The following is a 19261-nucleotide window of genomic DNA, read 5'->3' as shown; positions in this document are numbered from 1 at the left end:
TGAATTGATATGCTACTATATAGTTTATAGTTTATGTTAATGATATGCTCTGCTACTATTCAGTGATATGATATGCAATTTGGTTCAATGATATGATCTGCTACTGTTAATGATATGATCTACTAGCATGGTTCTAAAAAACGGCCTACCTAGGCGCTAGGCATTGGGTCACCGTTTCGACTTTGGCCTAGGCAATTGTGTTAGGCGCGGGGCTTCTCGGCAGTCGCCTAGGCAGTCTAGGCAGAGGCTAGGCGCTGCTCATCAAGCTCGGCAATATCGACGTGTTGTCGTGAAACGTGGCAAGAAAATGGATGGGTTAAGAAGAGATCGGGTCGGGGTCTGAATCTCCTCAATGAATCCGGTACTGCAATTGGAGAAAAAGATGGAGTCTTAGCCCGATACCTGACCCAAATCGTTCTACTGCATGTGTAGCACCAGTAGGAGGCGTCCATGGAAGCCATCTAAGATGAGCTAATCCCTAATTTCACAAAGGGGGCCAAATTTGGCAAAGAGGCAAAAGAGCAAAAGACTCTTGCTTTATGGAGAGATTGAATCCGGTAAAGCTAAATTAGAAGTTAGAAATCAAGAATGAATTGAGATTGAATGGGGTTGAGCTTTGTGAGCTTTTGAACTGCAGTGAAGCCAGAGAGAGATGAGAGAGAAAAAGAAGAAGAGAAGCAGAATGACGATTTAGAATGATTGTTAATGAATTATCAATGAATTGGTTATTATTTATTAATAATCCATGCTGTTCTTTTATTAGCTCAATATTAATCAATGAAATAAAATTGATTGCTAAAAAATAATTAATAAACTATGATATTTTATTATATAATTATATATTATAGAAATAAAATAAAAAATTAAAAAAAACCGCCTAGTCCTCGCCTAGGCCTCTAGGCGCTAGGCCCCAGACCACCGCCCGACTAGCGCCTAGCGTTTTTTAGAACCTTGTCTGCTAGTGTTCAAATTGAATTGATTTGTCATTCATGGATTGACAGATCTAATTTCTCCTACTACTGCTCCTGATAATGCTCCTGATGCTGCTACTACTGCTACTGTTGCTGCTCCTGCTACTGCAAATGAAGCTGCTGCTGAACCAAGGACACGTTTAGCAATAAATAATAAAAAGAAGCTTGATGAATAGCTTTGAGACTCTCTCTCTTTTAGCAACGTGTATAAGGAAGAGTTTTTTTTTTTTTTTTTGAGAAGTAACATAAAAGGATTATTCTTAAGGAAAAAAAAAAGTAACATAAAGGGATTATTCTAAAAAAAAAAAAGTAACATAAAAAAAAGAAGTCAAAAGAAGTAGTTAAGGGTAAAAAAATTAATTAACTCATGACATGCGGCAAATGGAGTGCAAATTGTTATTATTTGTAAGATTTAGTCTTTATAAAGAGATTAGAAGTCAAAAGAAGTAATTAAGGGTAAAAAAGTAAATTAACTCATGACATGTGGCAAGTGGAGAGTAGATTGTCCTTATTTGTCAGATTTAGTCCTTATATGTTTAATCCAATATTTAAATGATATATTTGTTAAACCATCTTTTGTCAATAACTTATATGTAAGTTGTTAATTTTTTTTTCCCTTAAGTTTTTCTCATTTATTTATTTAATGAGGAGGGGAATAGATGAAAGTTTGATGAAAAAATGTGACAAAAAAATATAGGGGAAGTGCATTAAGTAATTGAGGGGGTGTTTTTAAAATTTCTCTTTTCGCGAAGGAAATAAAGGTAGCCAACGCTTTGGCCAATTATGGTAGGATTTATTCTAATATGACATGGTGAGACACTCCTCCATCTCTTATCCTATCACATTGTAATAGTGACCAATTGGCTCTTCCTTTTCGACTTTGGCTTTGTAGCTAGAGAGGTTTGGTTTGGTTTGGTCCCCATCCTAAATTGCCAATTTATTCTTTTAATAAATAACAGACATCAAACACACCCTTCGGGTGTAGATACAGTATGGGAGAAAAATACATGGATAGTTTGTAATACCCCAGAAAATTATTATTAATTTTGTTTGATTTTCCAAATATTAATAAGTTGTTGGGTTGTACGAGTATTTGTTTTGTGGGTGAAGTGAAAGTGTTTTGGATGAATAATTACTCTAAACGTTTTATTTTCGAGGTGTCAAGAGTTAACTTTTTGTTTATTGAGTTTCTTCGAAAACTTCCTTCATGAAAGTTGTAGAGCACGATACGAGTTCGTGGACATGCGACACACTATTTGTGAGCCCCCGAAAATTTTGTTTAATTTTTAGAATGTAATTTTTCGAAAATAAGATTTTTGCACAAGGTGATTTTAGTGAAGGAATCGATTTTGGACATTTTTAGGTATCGAGACTACTAATTGGGCTATTTGAGTTAAGTTTCGGCCGAAAATTAAAGTTTGGGCCACTGTCCTTCCAATTGGGCCTAAAGAATTACTAAGGTCTATTGAAGCAAAAGATTGTCGGGATCATTATGAAAAGATACAAATTGAATTTTTAGTAATTCGAGTTTTGGGCATACGGCGGAGTTGACTAAGACCTTTAGTGACGAAAAACGAATAAAGAAGCGAGCTCAAAACCCGACTCAATTATTGGTCGAATTCGTCACAGGGATAGACTTGTCATTTCACATGTACAAGTATAAATAGGAACAAAAAAAAAAAAAAACTAAAATCCCAAAACACTCTCTCCCTCACACTCGGTCGCGTTCTCTCTCTCCCCGACCTCTCTTTCTCGCACACTCTCTTCTTCTTCCCTCTACAACCACCGGAAAACGCTATCTCCGGCCACCACCATACAGTACCGCCTCCACCAATCGACCCAGGGTACAATTCTGATCAAGGCCCAACCAAAATCTCGGACATGCATAGAATCTAGCCACCTCACCTGACCACTCCAGTTCCCGCTCCTTTGCCTAGCTGATACATCCATTTCCGCCCATCATTTCAACACACCGCCGTCACCAACGTGTTCAAACCAAGCCAAGCATTGAAACCCCAAAGCTTCATCGACAATGGATGTCGGGAGACCACCGTAAACACACATCGCAGGAATCCAAGACTCTACATGTCATCATTTTTCAATTCCTAGCCATGTCTGAGTTACACGACCACCATAGATGAAGTCAGCATCTCTCCTTTGACCAAAACCCCATGGCTTAGACTTTTATCTTCTGCCAGAACCACCGCACACGCCGTCGTCGGCGGGTGAGCCAACCTAGCATCACCGTGAGCGCCACCAACTTATTCTCTTCCTTTAGTAAGCTGGATTCTATCCCTTCTTCTTAGTGAGGCTTCTACTTTGATCTAGATTGAGAACCCTAACTCGATTGCTTAATTTGAAATCTGTGAGGAATATGTGTTCTAGAGATTTTGGAGGAAATGAGGTATGCAAAATTATAAGCTTTCGAAGAAGAGAAGTGTTGGGTCAGTTTCATTTGTATTGAGGCAAGGTAAGGATTCAAGAACTCAGTTTTGGAACAAATTTGGTTAAGAGTTGGACTGTTGATCTTATTATATCTGTTAGGTGTCCAAAACAATTGTTGGAGCTGGATTGCAGCAATGACGAATTGGCTTCTAGTCTGGAAGAGAAGGATGGTAAGAGACCAGTAACTATGATTTGTGAAATTGATGGTGTTCTGTTTCTAATCGTTGCAAATGGGTGATTGGAGTTATTTTGGTGGTTGGAGTTGTTAATATCAACAGAAAGTTGTTTGTAGTCTCATGAGTGGGAAAGAGTAAAAATGGTGAAATAGTGATTTAAACATTTGGTATGTTGACTATGGTAAAGTTGTGATTAAGGAACATGACGAATGTTTGTGATTTGGTTTCTTTTAATAAAGAAGACAAAATATAAAGTAGAGAGGGATGAATATGCTATAATTCTGAATTTGTTGTAAATGCAAGGTGGAAAGAGAATGGCTATTTTTGTAAGATACAACTCTTGTTCTGGTTAATCAAGTTGTGAGAATACATAAGTCGGTTATTGTTAAAGAAAGTGAAAATGGGTTAAGTTAAATTGATTCACCCAAATTTGAAAGGTACAATTCAAATTATCCTAAACTTATCATATCCCAGAATGACTAAAAGAAGTAAGGTCATTTGGGAATGGTAAGTGTATTTGTTGCTTAAAACAAGAATGTTACCCAATGGCATCAAATACTTAACCTAAACTATATTATTAAAAGAAGTATGATCACCATATCCCAAATGGTTCAAATGCAATATCATTTGGATCATTTGGGAATGGATAGTAGATTTTTATGTTCAAGGATAATTCGATGGGCTTTAAGGGAATTAAGTGAATGCCTGAGGTGCTCGATTGATTAAGTTAATGACGTCAAGTTACTTATTGTTTTAATTTTATTATAAGGGACTCGAGCATGTGCATATGAAATTGGAAGAAGTATCGAAAGTAGGAAACGAAGCTAATTGCAGACGAGCACTCCATATCCAGGTAGGGTGAGCTGTCCCTTCCTTGTTAGAGGCTTTTCTATATGTGGAACGCTCTAATACAATAATATGCTACCTGTAAGTACGTTTTTCATTGTTCATTAGTCGACGCCTCGTGATATTTGTGTTCACGTAACTGATAATTGCTTATTGCGAAAACCGAGGCTAGACTTTTATGTTGAGATACTGTACCCCTTGTATGTTTGTACTTGTGACCTAAAAGTGAATGAGACCTAGACGCGTAGATTCCTAGGGATCCCATGGTGTCGATAACCGTGAACCTCTGGAGGGGGCTGTGCTCCTATGTTTGTCAAGGAAAGGTGAGTACAGACAGTGAACCAGTCATAGGAGACTCAGAGCTAGGAAATGGACACTTTCGCTGCTTGTAGTCACAAGGACTACAGAGTAGTTGGCCGGTTCTCGAAGGATGACGAACCGGGTCGGTCACCGATTTATTTTAGTTTAGCCAACAGGTAAGTATTTCGGAGTTCCAAGTTGTGTGAAACATACTGCATATGTTTTATAAAAGAAAACAAATGTTTGTGGTTGCATTTTTCTTAAAGCATTTTTCGATAAACGTGCACAATATTATGTAGTAAATATTTTCAAATATATTATTTTTCAAAGCTAGCATGGTTAGGTCGGCCCCTACTGGGAGTGCAGGGACAAAAGCTCACCCCTACAATCAAGGTTCTAAAAAACGCTAGGCGCTAGTCGGGCGGTGGTCTGGGGCCTAGCGCCTAGAGGCCTAGGCGGGGACTAACTAGGCGGTTTTAAAAAAAAAAAAAATTATTTCTATAATATATAATTATATAATAAAATATCATAGTTTATTAATTATTTATTAGCAATCAATTTTATTTCATTGATTAATATTGAGCTAATAAAGGAACAGTATTAATTATTAATAACCAATTCATTGATAATTCATTAACAATCAATTCTAAATTGTCATTCTGCTTCTCTTCTTCTTTTTCTCTCTCGTCTCTCTCTCATCTCTCTCTGGCTTCACTGCAGTTCAAAAGCTCACAAAGCTCAACTCCATATAATCCCAATTCATTCTTGATTTCTAACCTCTAATTTAGCTTTACCAGATTCAATTCCTCCATAAAGCAAGAGCTTTTTGCTCTTTTGCCTCTTCGCCAAATTTGGCCCCCTTTGTGAAATTAGGGATTAGCTCATCTTAGATGGCTTCCATAGACGCCTCCTACAGGTGTTACACATGCAGCAGAACGATTGGGTCAGGTATCGGGCTAAGATTCGATCTTTTTCTCCTATTGCAGCGCCAGATTCATCGAGGAGATTCAGACCCTGACCCGATCTCTTCTTAACCCATCCATTTTCTGGCTGCGTTTCACAACAACACGTTGATATTGCAGAGCTCGAGGAGCAGCGCCCAGCACTCCGCCTAGATCGCCGAGAAGCCCCGCACTTAACACAATCGCCTAGGCCAAAGTCGGAACTGTGACCTAGCGCCTAGGCACCGCCTAAGCGGCCGCCTAGGCCCTTTTTTAGAACCATGCCTACAATAGTGTGCAGGTTTTGAGTATGTGGACGGGGAGCGTACAGAGGAGGCACATGGCCCGGCTTGGCACATTCCTCTGTCTTTACTAAAATAAGGTTTTGGGTCCATTATCGGATTTTGTAGTAACTGTTGTAAATACTATAATTATGTGGCTGTCCACGTAATTAGTTTGGGACAACATATAATACTCATTAGTTAGAGTCCATTATGTAAATTGTGGAAACTTGAGCTTGATCACCAAGAAACCATAAGAGTGGTCACCAAGTAGCCTTGAGAGTGATCACCAAGTCATCTCATAAGTGATCATCAAGTTACCATATGAGTGATCACCAAGTTAGTGTGATCATCAAGTAACTCTACCCTATTTAAAGGGAACTAATGAGAATGAGAAGACACACCTCTTCCCCCATCTATTCTTCTCTCTTTATACTCCCTACTTTCTAGCAAGCAAGTTATTTCATTTTATAACACGTTATCAGCACTATAGTCTCTCGTATAAGCTCCTGGAGTTTCAAGAGTCATATGGTGCAACTTCATTCCAGGTAATGCTCTTGATCTAGAATTTAACTTGCTTATTCTTTGTTCATATGGTATTCTCCGTTGTTTCTTATGCCAACTCAAGAGGATATGCATAATCGAATAATGCAATCGCATCTACAACATTCATTGTGCGAGTGGGCATCAATATTCAAGTTGTTCTAGGCATCTTGCTAGACACACATATCAATAAGGTAAGTACACATTCATTATCATCTTGATTTATTACTATATTTGTGTAATCCATATTCATATCCTTATTCATTGAACGGAACCGGTTGGTCTATCTCGAACCCAAAGTTTCGAGTGCTAAGAGTTTGAACTTCAAGTTCAAACCACCAAAATTTATAACCGGATATTTCTAATTGGTCCATCTCAAACCCGAAGTTTCGAGTGCTAAGTGTTTGAACCACAAGTTCAAACCACCAAAATTTAGAATACGAATTTCCTAGTTGGTTTGTCTCGAACCCGAAGTTTCGAGTACTAAGTGTTTGACCTGAAGTTCAAACCACCAAAAGTTCTAATAATAAAGTCTCGAACCTAAAGCTTCAAGTACATACATGGCTTATTCATATTCAAGCATGAATATGGAAAATGCATGCTCTCAACTCAAGACAGTTTTACTTTGTTTAAATTGTGAGCTGTGATAGATTGAAATGTTTATTGTTTTGCAAAATTGTTATTGCATTTTAAAATATTTTAAAATGTTAGGAAGGTGACAAATGTTTTGTTTTCCAAGAAGAGAGTCGTGATTTATGTGGTGCTAATTCTGAGTTCACCTTTAACGTTACTTGAGGTGGAATTATTTTGGTCATAATTTTGTTAACGGAATGCTAAGTTGAGAGTCAGAGCATGTGGGTGTTAATCACAAGTTAGCTTACTTAAGCCTGTTATTGACGAATGTGAATTTGATGATGTTGTCATGATATATGCTTATTGATTGTGTTAGGTTGAGATAACTGAAGTAGGTGTTTTTGTATGTTTGTTTTGAGTTTACTCATATGAGCTTCATAAGCTCACCAAGTTTGTTTATTACAACCCGGTGCACTATTCGATGGTGTAGAGGTTTATCTTGCAGGTTAGGGTGTACGTGGTGGAAGCTGAGGTCCTTTGCTATTGCAGTCGTAGGTTTATAAAGTTAATTGTTTGTTTCAAAATTGTTAGTCTTCCAATGTGTGGTGAGTGTGTTTACTTATTGAATTGTTGTTTTAGTTTAATTTATAAACTTAGTGTAATATAATATGTGACTCCAAAGAATGAGTCTGTATTGACATTGTAGGCTCAGAGCATCTTTGCGTACTTGTTTTAAAAGAAAAAATTTCAAGTATTTAGTGTTGATGTTTGAACCACCACGCGTAGAGTTTTTGTGATATTGTTTAATATTGTGCTTGAAAAATTAGGGCGTGACACAGTTATTTTACACAACATGGAGAAAACTTATCCAATTTTTTTATTCTAATTTATGGATAATTTTTGTGAAGAATGTGTAAACCTTTTTTTTTTTTCTTCCTGTTGTGAATTGATCTTTTTGTCCTTGAACAATTTAGCTTGAAATGATTTTCTAATATTTGAGGGTTTTTTTTTTAATATAAGAATATTTGAGGGTTATAATCATTAAAAATATTCAGTTATGATGAGCAAGCTCTGTTCTCTTAAATATAATATAGATATAAACAATGACTTGTTCTTTTCATTAAAAAATAAAAATAAAACAGTGAGTTGTTGCTCCTCCGTCTAGCCTTATACTAGAATACGAAATAAAAAAATCCAACTTTGAACCTGTGTTGGTGGAACTGATTTCATTTAGAAAGAATTGCATAAGTTATCAGTTTCGCTATGTTTTTACCTTTCCAAGTTCCAACATTCATCAGACTTGAAACTTATAACGAATCAAGCTTGCTCATGAAAAGTAGGACCATTCTCAAGCTTGCTTTTAAACTCAAAATAAATTGCAAACTGAAGAGTGAAGACAGTCAAGACACATGCATGAAAATACAACTCGGCCCTGACATCATTTATTGTATTGTTATTTTCCCTCCCGCTATAAGTAGAATAGGGTTTGCTTACTTTCCCTATCAGACGGACACAACCATACTTTATACTCCTTCATAAGTGTCAACAGTTTCACCCGTCCGTTTCGTCCTTCAAACCTTACAACATCACGACCTCACAACTCCTCCTCTCACATTGCCACCTTCTTGCTCTCTGCTTCTCTCTCACAATGTCCGGCGTGTGGATATTCGACAAAAACGGCGTCACTCGACTGGTCACAAACCCGACCCGAGAATCCTTCGAGCAAAAAGAACCGCCCTATCCGGGTACAGCGACCGCACCCGGAGCTCGACCCCGGCTATTGATATACCTTCCAGCCAACCAGGTCATCCGGTCCTATGCTGAACTCGAGCAGCGACTCACTGAACTCGGCTGGACTCGCTACCGGCCCAACTCATTCTGCCAACCGCACCTAGTGCAATTCCACCGCTCCGAGGACTCGGCTCACCTTATCTCGCTCCCTACCAAATTTGATCACTTCAAGTCGTTTCATATGTACGACATCGTCGTCAAGAATAGATCCTTCTTTGAAGTTCGTGATCCTAATGCATTATAATTTACTGCATGCTTCATCTATTATCATCGTCCATGTAAAAATGCAATAATGTCTGTATTCCCTGAGCTATTTATATCAAGTGAAGTAGTGACTAGCTAATGAGGTTGATATCTGCCAATGGCCTATTGATGATGAATGCATATGCCTTTAATTTTTATCTCAGTTACTAAATTTTTATGAGTTCTTGCTGTCCTTATCGTTGTTCAGTTTGGTGCATCTGCAAAACTTATATTTTATCCACAATTGTATAGATGCATGTGTTTATTTCATTATTCATTTCAGGGGTTTTTATTGTCCCCCACCAAGCAAATGAAATGCTACGTACACAGAAAAATTTGGACTACTACCCAATTGAAACAAATTAAAGTTGAGCACTATGTAATGAAAGATACATGCATTAATGAAATATCAAAGATACATGCATCTCCTTGCATTTTTAATTAAATTTTCTAATTTTTACATGAAGAAGGATGATGAGAGTAGAGAAGTCAAACAAAATGGTTTCACCCGACCAACTTGTTGAGAATATATACATCCCACATGGGAAAAATGGGACCTTGTCTATGGGTTTATAAGGGTTTGGGCCACTCTATCCATTGCCAATTGGTTTTGGATGTGAACCCCAGATTACTTTATCATGGTATCAGAGCCAGGTTACCCACGTGTGTATGCCTAATGGCCACACGGGCTCCACGTCACCCAAGTTGTCCACGTGTATGGCTTGAAAATTCGCCACACGTGCGGGGGCGTGTTGAGAATATATACATCCCACATGGGAAAAATGGGACCTTGCCTATGGGTTTATAAGGGTTTGGGCCACTCCATCCATTGCCAATTGATTTTGGATGTGAACCCCAGATTACTTTATCACAACTTAAGTCAGTTCCCTTCATGCTTTGTGCCAACCGGCCAGGCCAAGCTTTCAACCGATGGCTTATTCATGTTCATGCCTTGCCTTAACGATAGGACCATATATACCTAGGCTTAACCAGTTTTTCTTTTAGCTTTTTACCTAGACAAGTTTATATTTCTAATATTTAGCTTTTAGCATTGTTTTTGTTTGTTTTTCTAATAATCAGGATCATTCGTGCCTAGTTCATGCTCGTCTGGAATCTTATCTAGTGTACCAAAAACTCCAGTTACTTTACGTGTTGCTGCATGTATAGCCTGACCATGTTGTGTTTATATGTTGTGCCCCTCTAATCGTATCAATGCCAATCTCACCCGTTTTGCACCTCTAACTAGTTTAGAGTACGTACAATTCCGGCTTGATTTGGTTACTGTATTCGGGCTTCAATCTTGTTGTTAATTAAAACCAGAAGTAATACCCATTGTGACTTGTAATTCTTCATCATCATAAAATTTAAAGTCATGAAGAAATTGTAGCTTCTGTCAAAAAGAAATAGCTAGCCTATTTTCCTTTTGATTGTTTGGTTTGAGAAGGCGCGCGGAATCAGAAATATTAATGCTAAACGCCAGTAGTAGTTGTATGTGTTGAAATTGAACAGAAACAGTACTTGTAATTAAGTGTACTATGAACCCAGCTATAAATCAGTGGTCATTACTGCCAGCTATCTTCTGAAGTCTGAAACCCTAGCTATGCATGCTTCATAAATATGTATGCAGGGTATGATATGATGATCCCCACTTACCATCCCCACGGTATGAACTGCATCTCACTTCAAATATCTCAGTGCTGAGCGCTCACCTTGGTCAAAGAAAATCAGGTTCGTGTTGAAATTATATACGAATCTTGAGTGGTCCCTTATAGACCAGAATCATTACCTTCCATTCCTGAAAGCTTGATGGAGTACGTAGAGTTCCCTTTCGAGGCAGAGAGAACAAATTAAGGACACTCTGGAAAATGAAAGATGGAAGTAACAGAGCACGAAAGAGAAGCTAGAGGATCAGAATCTGCAGGAATAAATATTGCAGCTCGTGATTAGACACATCGAGCAGCTGATCATAATTCGTCAAACTGGCTGGTGTCACACAGCCTGCAATGAATTACAGGTATTAACCACTTACTCTACAGCGACCTTTGATGGTCCAACACCTACCATCTCCAACTTTTCTTTATGCTCCATGTCTCCATCTGGATCTTGATTCAACAAAAGAAAAAGTACACCGTCATTACTCTTTGGTTTGTATTTAGGAAATAGGTACCACGCATATACCCAGAACCACAATATTATTAGGGTTTTATCAAAAAACAACTCATATATAATAATTAGTCTATTGTACTCACGACCTCCCACTTATAAAGGGGAGACTTATGCCACTAGACTAAATGGTCACTATACCAAAAACCTTATCAGACAACGGCAGAAAACCGTTGTGGGATTTGGAAACCCACCGTTGTAGAGTGAGCCGTTATCTGTTGAAAATTCAAACAACGGTGGAACACAGTTGTGTGAGAAACACACAGACAATAGGTATGTGTTATAATTGTTGTGTGATAGCTCGACAGATGCCAAGCGCAGCAGTTGAGGCGCTGTCTTCAGACAACCATACCAGTTTTAAGCTGTTGTATGTTAAGCATGTCAGACAATATTTTTTTATTTTATCTGTTGTCTGATTGATATTCAAACTTCAGTTCTTAGACTATATCTGTTGTGTGATTAACTTTAGGACAACAAAGTTCAATTGGTTCTGTTGTGTGATTAACTTTTATGACAACAGAGTTCAATTAATTCTGTTGTATGATTAACTTTTAGGACAACAGAGTTCAATTAATTATGTTGCCTGAGTATAAATCAGAAGACACTGATTCGTTAAAAACCGATGTGTGATATGATTGATTACAATGTGTTTTTGTCCCATTTTTGGCCATTCAGACAACAGGCAGTGATCATTATATCTAATCTGTTGTGTGATCATTTGAACATCACATTCCTGAATTACATTGTGCATTCATTTGGTCCATTAATTTATCAAATGAATAGTACTTTATCAAATACAAACATTGCAAACCATCAAATGATTCATATAGCCAATACTTTAAACTTCAAAAGCAAAAGGGGTGCATTTTCCAATCATTGAAACCAACATTTTACACAAGAAAAGCATTCTAGTGCATGCCCATCTACTTGGGACATCAAAAAGCTAATACACATATATATTGTTCCAAAACATGCCACACATGGAGCATGACAATGTACCAGCAAAGAAGCACAAAAAAGATCCTTTCCTTATCTAAAATGTACCAACAACAAGTGCGCTACTTCATGACTCGTGCACATATGTGTTGACAACAAATTTCCCCAACTCATTTCACACTTGATCAATATCCGCTTGGATGTATTGGCTGCTGCCTCTCCTCTCCCACTGAAATCAGTTTATTATATCAAAATGATCAGTTAATCATTTTGGTGAATGAGGCATGGATATAATAACACACTTAATAGAAATTGAGTCAAGTGACTATATTTATAGCTATATATGTTGTTAACTTGGAAGAAAACAATGACACGTCACTACAAGAAAAATGGCCTTTTGCAAGGAATTTTTTCCTTGTAAAAAACTGAAAATTCCTTGCATTAACTCAAATGCAAGGAATATTCCTTGCATTTGAGTCCTTGCAAAGAGGCCCTTGCAAAAGAGCAAATACAACAACTTGAAAATTCCTTGCATTTGAGTTCATAAATGCAAGGAATTGTTCATCTCAATGCCAGGAATTCTGAACCTGAGGTTAACTCTAGTTAACTGATATACAAGGACAATTCCTTGCATATCATTCCTTGCATTTAGTATTTAAAAAATTTTAAAAAAAATTAAAACTGAATAAAAGAAAAGTACCCCAAATGTCATTCCAGATTTTTTTTTATTCCTTGAATAAAAAACAATTAGTTTATTTGTAGATCATATACATATGCACAAATAGAGCACCAGACTAAAAGTTAGCAAATGCAAATCACGGAAGCGTGGAGTGAGTATATTCTGGTGTGAGGAAAGTCATCAATAGAGCACCAACTCATCTGCTCTTGAGATCCCTTCAACAAAACTTTCAAGTGGCCATTTCCTTGCTTCAATATGAGAATACAGGAAGAAAGCCAGTTCATTAGAGTTTAGAGCTTAGGTACCTAATTAAGAAAGATGCTTAGTCACATGAAAAGAGTCAATTGCACCTAAACTAACAAATCATCAAACATTGAAATTCAATCATATAAATCAAATTATGTGGCTTCATGGAGGAACATCTATAGGTACTTTACAGACATATTCAAGCTAAAATATGAAGTACAATTGCAAGATTTCATTTAGGCGCAGCCAGAGTACCTTGGTATATATACAGCTCAAGGAACCAACCCATCATACTACCATTTATACCATAACAAAATTAGTTGATTACAATACAACAGCTAATTTCAAAACAATCAATATAAAAGTGCAGCAATACAACCACAGATTGATGTAAAGTAGAGAACCAAGTTAAACTATCCATTGTCCAATAATATGTTCTATCAATTTTCTCAACTGCTCACCTAATTGCATCAGACGATATAGTCCAGCACGCACATATATAGCATCGGCTAGGTTCGGATATTTTTGTCCATTATGGAAAGGTTGATCCCTGAAAATGACAAGCAAGAAGGGAAAATATTAAAAGTTGATAATGAAGGTGAAAAGCTGAAAGATAAGATAGTTTTTCTTTGAATTTAATGAAAGTATAAAATCCTTGGAATCACACCTCAAAGAAAATAGAAGAGATTAAGAACAACCAAAGTAACCACATATTTACTAGCACTTGACAGCTGACCAATAGAATAGAGATAAATGACATATCCAAAGTCACCGAATTACTTTTTGTGGGAGTCCAGGAGGGTGTCTTAAATATGTCTGCTCTATCACACACACGTTCATCTGTTCAATTTTTTCTGCTACCTCATAAAAGCTAGCATTTATAAGCAATAGAGAAATAACAATGATAGAAGAGAATAGAAAGCTAGTGGGAGAATGCCCTGTTAATTGTGTGTTTTGTACTTAAGAAACTGAAAAGTAAACAATAGCTCCTGTATTGATAGATGTACTCAGACCTATACGAAATAACACATCATTTACTACCAAATAGGGGTGTTACCTATCCATATACAACATCAAGTCCATAAAAAAAAAGTTACACCATACTGAAGTAAACAGTTGATAAATCAGCCGATTGATAACCCTGAGTCAAGAGCTACTTTGCAGAAACATTGATAACTAGTTGTTTAATGGCAGCTTCTAACTTGTGTCCTGTTCTGGATATACAAAATAGAAGAACAAATTAGCATAACAGGTCTTACCAAATTTCGAGCATAAAATGATTCTCGTTTAATTAAGTGTAGATTGGTTTGTTAAAGTGAAGTAATCACCTACATACATATATATTTGGGGATTTCAGCCATAATCTTGACAACAGATTTATCAAATTTGGAGTGTCGGCTTTGTTGACCACCTTCGTATCCACTACTACTTTACCTACACCACCTAACATGAATAACTAAGTTAACTCTTATCACTGGTCTACTTTATATAATAGCTTTTGTACAAGACAATGTATGGGAGTATCACGTTTGAAGGAGGTTTCTGTAATTCAATTGTAAAACTCACCGTGTAAGATCCATGATTGTATATAGGTTCGGCTATATTGTTCATACCTTTCAAGGCACAGTTCATCCAGTCTCTTCTTCCTAAACATGCCATTATCTAAATAGACTAGTTAATATGTATAAATAGGGTTCTAGGACAAACACTAAACACTAGCCGAGAATGGGTAAATCAATTGAATATGAGGGGCGTAAAAACTCACTTCTTTGGTGCCTAATCCTCTAATAACTTCACAACAGCAAAGCTTGTACAGGGACTCTGCAATGGCACTCCGACCCATCTTGCTGAACATAGCTCAACAACCAAAGCTTCTTGCAACTAGCTTAATCATTTTATAGATGGTACAGTAAATTTTTGAAGGCCCTAGAAGAATGGAGGGATCACCAACAAACACATTGTACTATACAGAACCTAGTGATATCCAGAACCTACACTAGCTGACTTACATATTTGTTCTTGGCAACCTCATTGATCCATTCATAATTATCATCCTTGCGTTTCACTCCCTAATTATGTATTAGCGACCACTCCTTGCCATACTCCATTGAACAAATATACATAGATTTGACTAACTAGTTAAGTGTCTGTTTAAATTTTGCTTTTGAACTTCAAACTAATTTCTATTTACCTTAGAGGCCACCAAAGCATGTTGTGCATATGGTCATGCACGCTTTATGGGTATGTTGTCGTCCACTCCTCCTTCAGTCGAGTCTTGAACTGAGAGTAAGCAGTAGACATTTTGGAATCCGCATATGCAACAACAACTGGATCAGTCAAGTCCACCACAAAGAACACCTAATAAAAAAATTCAGTTAATATAGAGATATAAATAAGGTCTTAGATATGAACACCTGTATACATGACATATAATGTACCTCAGAATCATTAGTAAATAATCATTTAGTTACAACGAGAAAAAAATCACCTCACAACAGATCTTCTAAAATCTAGTTAGCATGAACCTCATTTAGTTTAAATATCACCCGCAAATCCTTAGTTTTATCAAGCTCTTCATCAATATCAGACCATCCATAGTGACATATTGATCCAGCTCAACTTAATCACTTCACATAAATTATTTGAGGATTGTACTGGCCTTAATGGGTAAAAAAAACCTTTGGTCTTTCCTGTAAGTGTCGGACAATAAAGCACATATGAAGATATGAGTTTGGCATAAACAAATGTAAAAAAGATATCGAATACCTTTCCAAACAAAGCAACTGAAGATTAGTGATGAGGTAGCTGAATGATCTTTAACTCAATTGTGGATTGCAAGCCTGAGAAATTCGTAAAAATAAAAAATAACAATAAATAAAACAAAGACATTCTTTAAACTCTAATTCATATCAACAAAGCGAAAAAGAAAATTTCTCTAATCTTGTAAGGACACCTAAAGGTACCAACACAGCAATATTATCCCTCCTATAAGTCCTATCATAATATTATTTTTCGTGATAAATTACAAGTGTTGAGATTGATTAAAATTTGTTCTTATGCAGGTCTTTCTAGTAAGTTCAAAGTGATCAGGATTGGGTTATTTTCCCATTACGTACACACATACAATAGAATGAATTGGGAACAAAAGGAATTTATGTTATGCCATAGAAAGACAAAAAAAGAGTTAGCACCAGAACCCTAAAACCAGTTTGTGGATATTGAAATGAACCCGCCCAGACAATAAAATCAACACAAAAGCACACCTTTTCTAAAATCCTTGCCTTCATCTTCCTGCACACAAAATAAAGCAAATTGAAAACCTTTTCAGAACCCATAAACAGAGAAACATGATAAAAATCTCAAATTGATAAAAGAAAAGAGAACCCAGAGCACAAATATGGAAAGCCCATACATCAATTCGCAAGGAGGTATGAATTATTAAAGATTAAACCTTCAAGTAGAGAGAGAAAGAGAACCTGAATACACGAACCATCATCTGAACTTCATCAAGGATGGGCAAGATGAAGAAAGGTAGACAGAGGTTTGCTCTCAGATTTTGAGAGATTATCGAGAGCCCTCGGTGGATCTGGTCTTTGGAGTGTGTGAGAGGAAGCTTCTGCTTTTCACTTTTCTTCTTGACATCAACACGAGAAGCAAGGATTTAGTTCCTTTTATTTATTCACATACAAGGAATATCTTGTGTCCTTGCAATATTTGTGCATAAAAAGCAAAGAACTTTGCAATTCCTTGTATTAAGTGATTTCATTTGAGCGCTCAATGCTCCCGCCCAAAACAATGCAAGGACTCTGAAAACATGTGCAAGGAATTTATGGGTTCTAAAATATCTAGAAGCCAAATGCAAAGAAATTGGATATTCCTTGTATATACTCTTAAACAATACAAGGACCGGTAAAATTCCTTGTGTAACCATACTAAATACAAGGAATTTTAAGTCTTTGCATATAAACCCCTTGTAAAAGCTAAAATTTCTTGTAGTGTGTCTTTATCCTCAATGATATATCTCATGTATCGCATGATGAAGTACCTGCACTCCTTGTTGCTAGGTTGGGGAGGAATGCCCTAAACACAAGCAAATGAATGAACAAGTGAAAAGTCAAAATGAAAAACTGTTTTTTGAAAACCACAAGTGGGGAAACTTACAGCCAAATTTTTCCAATGGACTGAACTCCGTCTTTGTTCATTCTTTTCAGCATTATACATACACATAGCACTACACCAAAACAACAATAAGATCGATGATGTACCAAAACTAGTCCAAAACAGAACTGCACTGCATCTATGAAGACCAAGAAAATCCCTTTCAAATCTAAAACAGTTAGACAGAAAATAATCAAAAGGGTTTGATTTCCAAGTCTAAAAAACACAAACTAAAACCATAAAAATTGCCGAAAATACCCAAAATCCTACAAACATACTCATAAGCATTCTAAGAGTAACAATAAGCTGGAAGCTTGAGACAGTTTCAGAAAACTGGTAACAAGAAAGAAAAATTCACCAACAACTATTCTTTCAGTGATTTTAAGCACAACTTTCCAGATTTCAAGTAGACATGCAAAGCTACCATTTTCCATAGTTTCATGCTATTCGCAGTTCAAATGGATGGTCAAACAAGAATCCAAAGTGACTGAAATGTTGAATTTTGCAGAAATCCTGAAACAGTGCGGTAATTTCAAAATAGCACAAGTATCTCATTTTAACTCCTTTTTTCATGAAACCATGTTCAAAATAATCATTGCAGAGTCTCCTTTAAGATATCAAAAATTGAGATAAAACAAGAAGTATAGGTTTTTCGAAAATCATGAAATGCCCCACTGGTTCAGCTTAAGTGTCAAACGCGGGAAGAGTCAGAATATCAAAATAGGCTTAGCCACTCATATCAAATGCTTGTAGATACTTGAACCTAGAGACGATAAGCCAATATCGGTAATACTAGAAGAAAAATGCTCAGCAAATTAACAATTCCTAAAATCATGCAAAAAACAGAAATGACCAGGCCCCTGGGATCACCCACTTACAAGATTAAACCCTAAAAAAAAAATGGTTGAATTATATAAATTAGACGAAAAGCAGATATTATAGATAGAGGAAATAAATACCTGGGAGAAGAGAAAGGAACAAGTGTACAAAATATCACCCAATACTCGATGGAGCTGACAGCTAATTAAACATAACCAATAGCTACCCCAACTATTGAGCTCAACATATCAATGATAAATAAGCAAAAAAAAAAAAAACACATTGAAGGAAATCACTACTGACCTCTGCCTTAGCATGGACAATCTCTTGAAGCTCATAAGGGAACAATGAATTGGACTTTTGAACGTGCTCATCAGTAAGTTTAGCTTTGATAATGTAATTCTCTTCTTGTTGAATTTTCTTTTGACAATGTAGATTGCCAGAAAATGGTTCTGCAACATAAGTATGCTTCTTATTCAATTTATTCACTGGTTTACCATCTTTAGTACCAATGGTTCCAAATCTAAAAACCTAAAGTAAAAAAAAATAAGCAATGTGTTTAGAAGAAAAAAAATAACTGAAAAAATACCTATGTACAAATGCTTGAATATGTGTGTGCACGTGTTCCATGGATCAACCAAGGAAAGAGAGTTGATTGGGCATACCTGAACAAACTCTCATAGAAGCAAATCTTCCCATTGCTTGTTAATATGCCATGGAGGATGAAGCAATATGAGAATCTAGATGAAGTGCATGCCGATTAAGTTTGACACACTGAAAAACATATGGGGAAATATATCATGAATTTCTACATGTTGAGAATATATACATCCCACATGGGAAAAATGGGACCTTGGCTATGGGTTTATAAGGGTTTGGGTCACTCCATCCATTGCCAATTAGTTTTGGATTTGAACCCCAGATTACTTTATCATGGTATCAAAGAGGGTTTCCCACGTGTGCATGCCTAACGGCCACACAGGCTCCATGTCACCTAAGTTGTCCACATGTATGGCTTGAAAATTAGCCACACGTGCGGGGGCGTGTTGAGAATATATATACAACCCACATGAGAAAAATGGAACATTGCCTATGAGTTTATAAGGGTTTGGGCCACTCCATCCATTGCCAATTGGTTTTGGATGTGAAC

At 36.7% G+C, this 19261-nt stretch overlaps 1 long non-coding RNA gene across 16 annotated transcripts; it reads right to left on the bottom strand.

Annotated features, from left to right (window-relative positions):
* Positions 1-12897: 12897 nt before the first annotated feature.
* Positions 12898-16732, bottom strand: LOC112166974. Of its 16 annotated transcripts, XR_005800437.1 has the most exons (11): positions 16611-16732; positions 16398-16425; positions 15901-15974; positions 15326-15492; positions 15144-15236; positions 14900-15060; positions 14701-14796; positions 14471-14577; positions 14192-14348; positions 13596-13684; positions 12898-13193 (listed from the first exon to the last, which is right to left on the bottom strand). It is a non-coding gene; the product is annotated as an uncharacterized LOC112166974 (long non-coding RNA). The 16 variants fall into 16 exon arrangements; XR_005800435.1 differs by adding an exon at positions 15623-15824 and having other exon boundaries at positions 14900-15492; XR_005800432.1 differs by having other exon boundaries at positions 15144-15492; positions 16611-16731.
* Positions 16733-19261: the final 2529 nt, after the last annotated feature.

Source organism: Rosa chinensis, chromosome 5, assembly GCF_002994745.2.
Source record: "Rosa chinensis cultivar Old Blush chromosome 5, RchiOBHm-V2, whole genome shotgun sequence".
NCBI classification, from domain to species: Eukaryota; Viridiplantae; Streptophyta; class Magnoliopsida; order Rosales; family Rosaceae; genus Rosa; species Rosa chinensis.
This window is presented reverse-complemented; position numbering and strand designations above follow the sequence as displayed.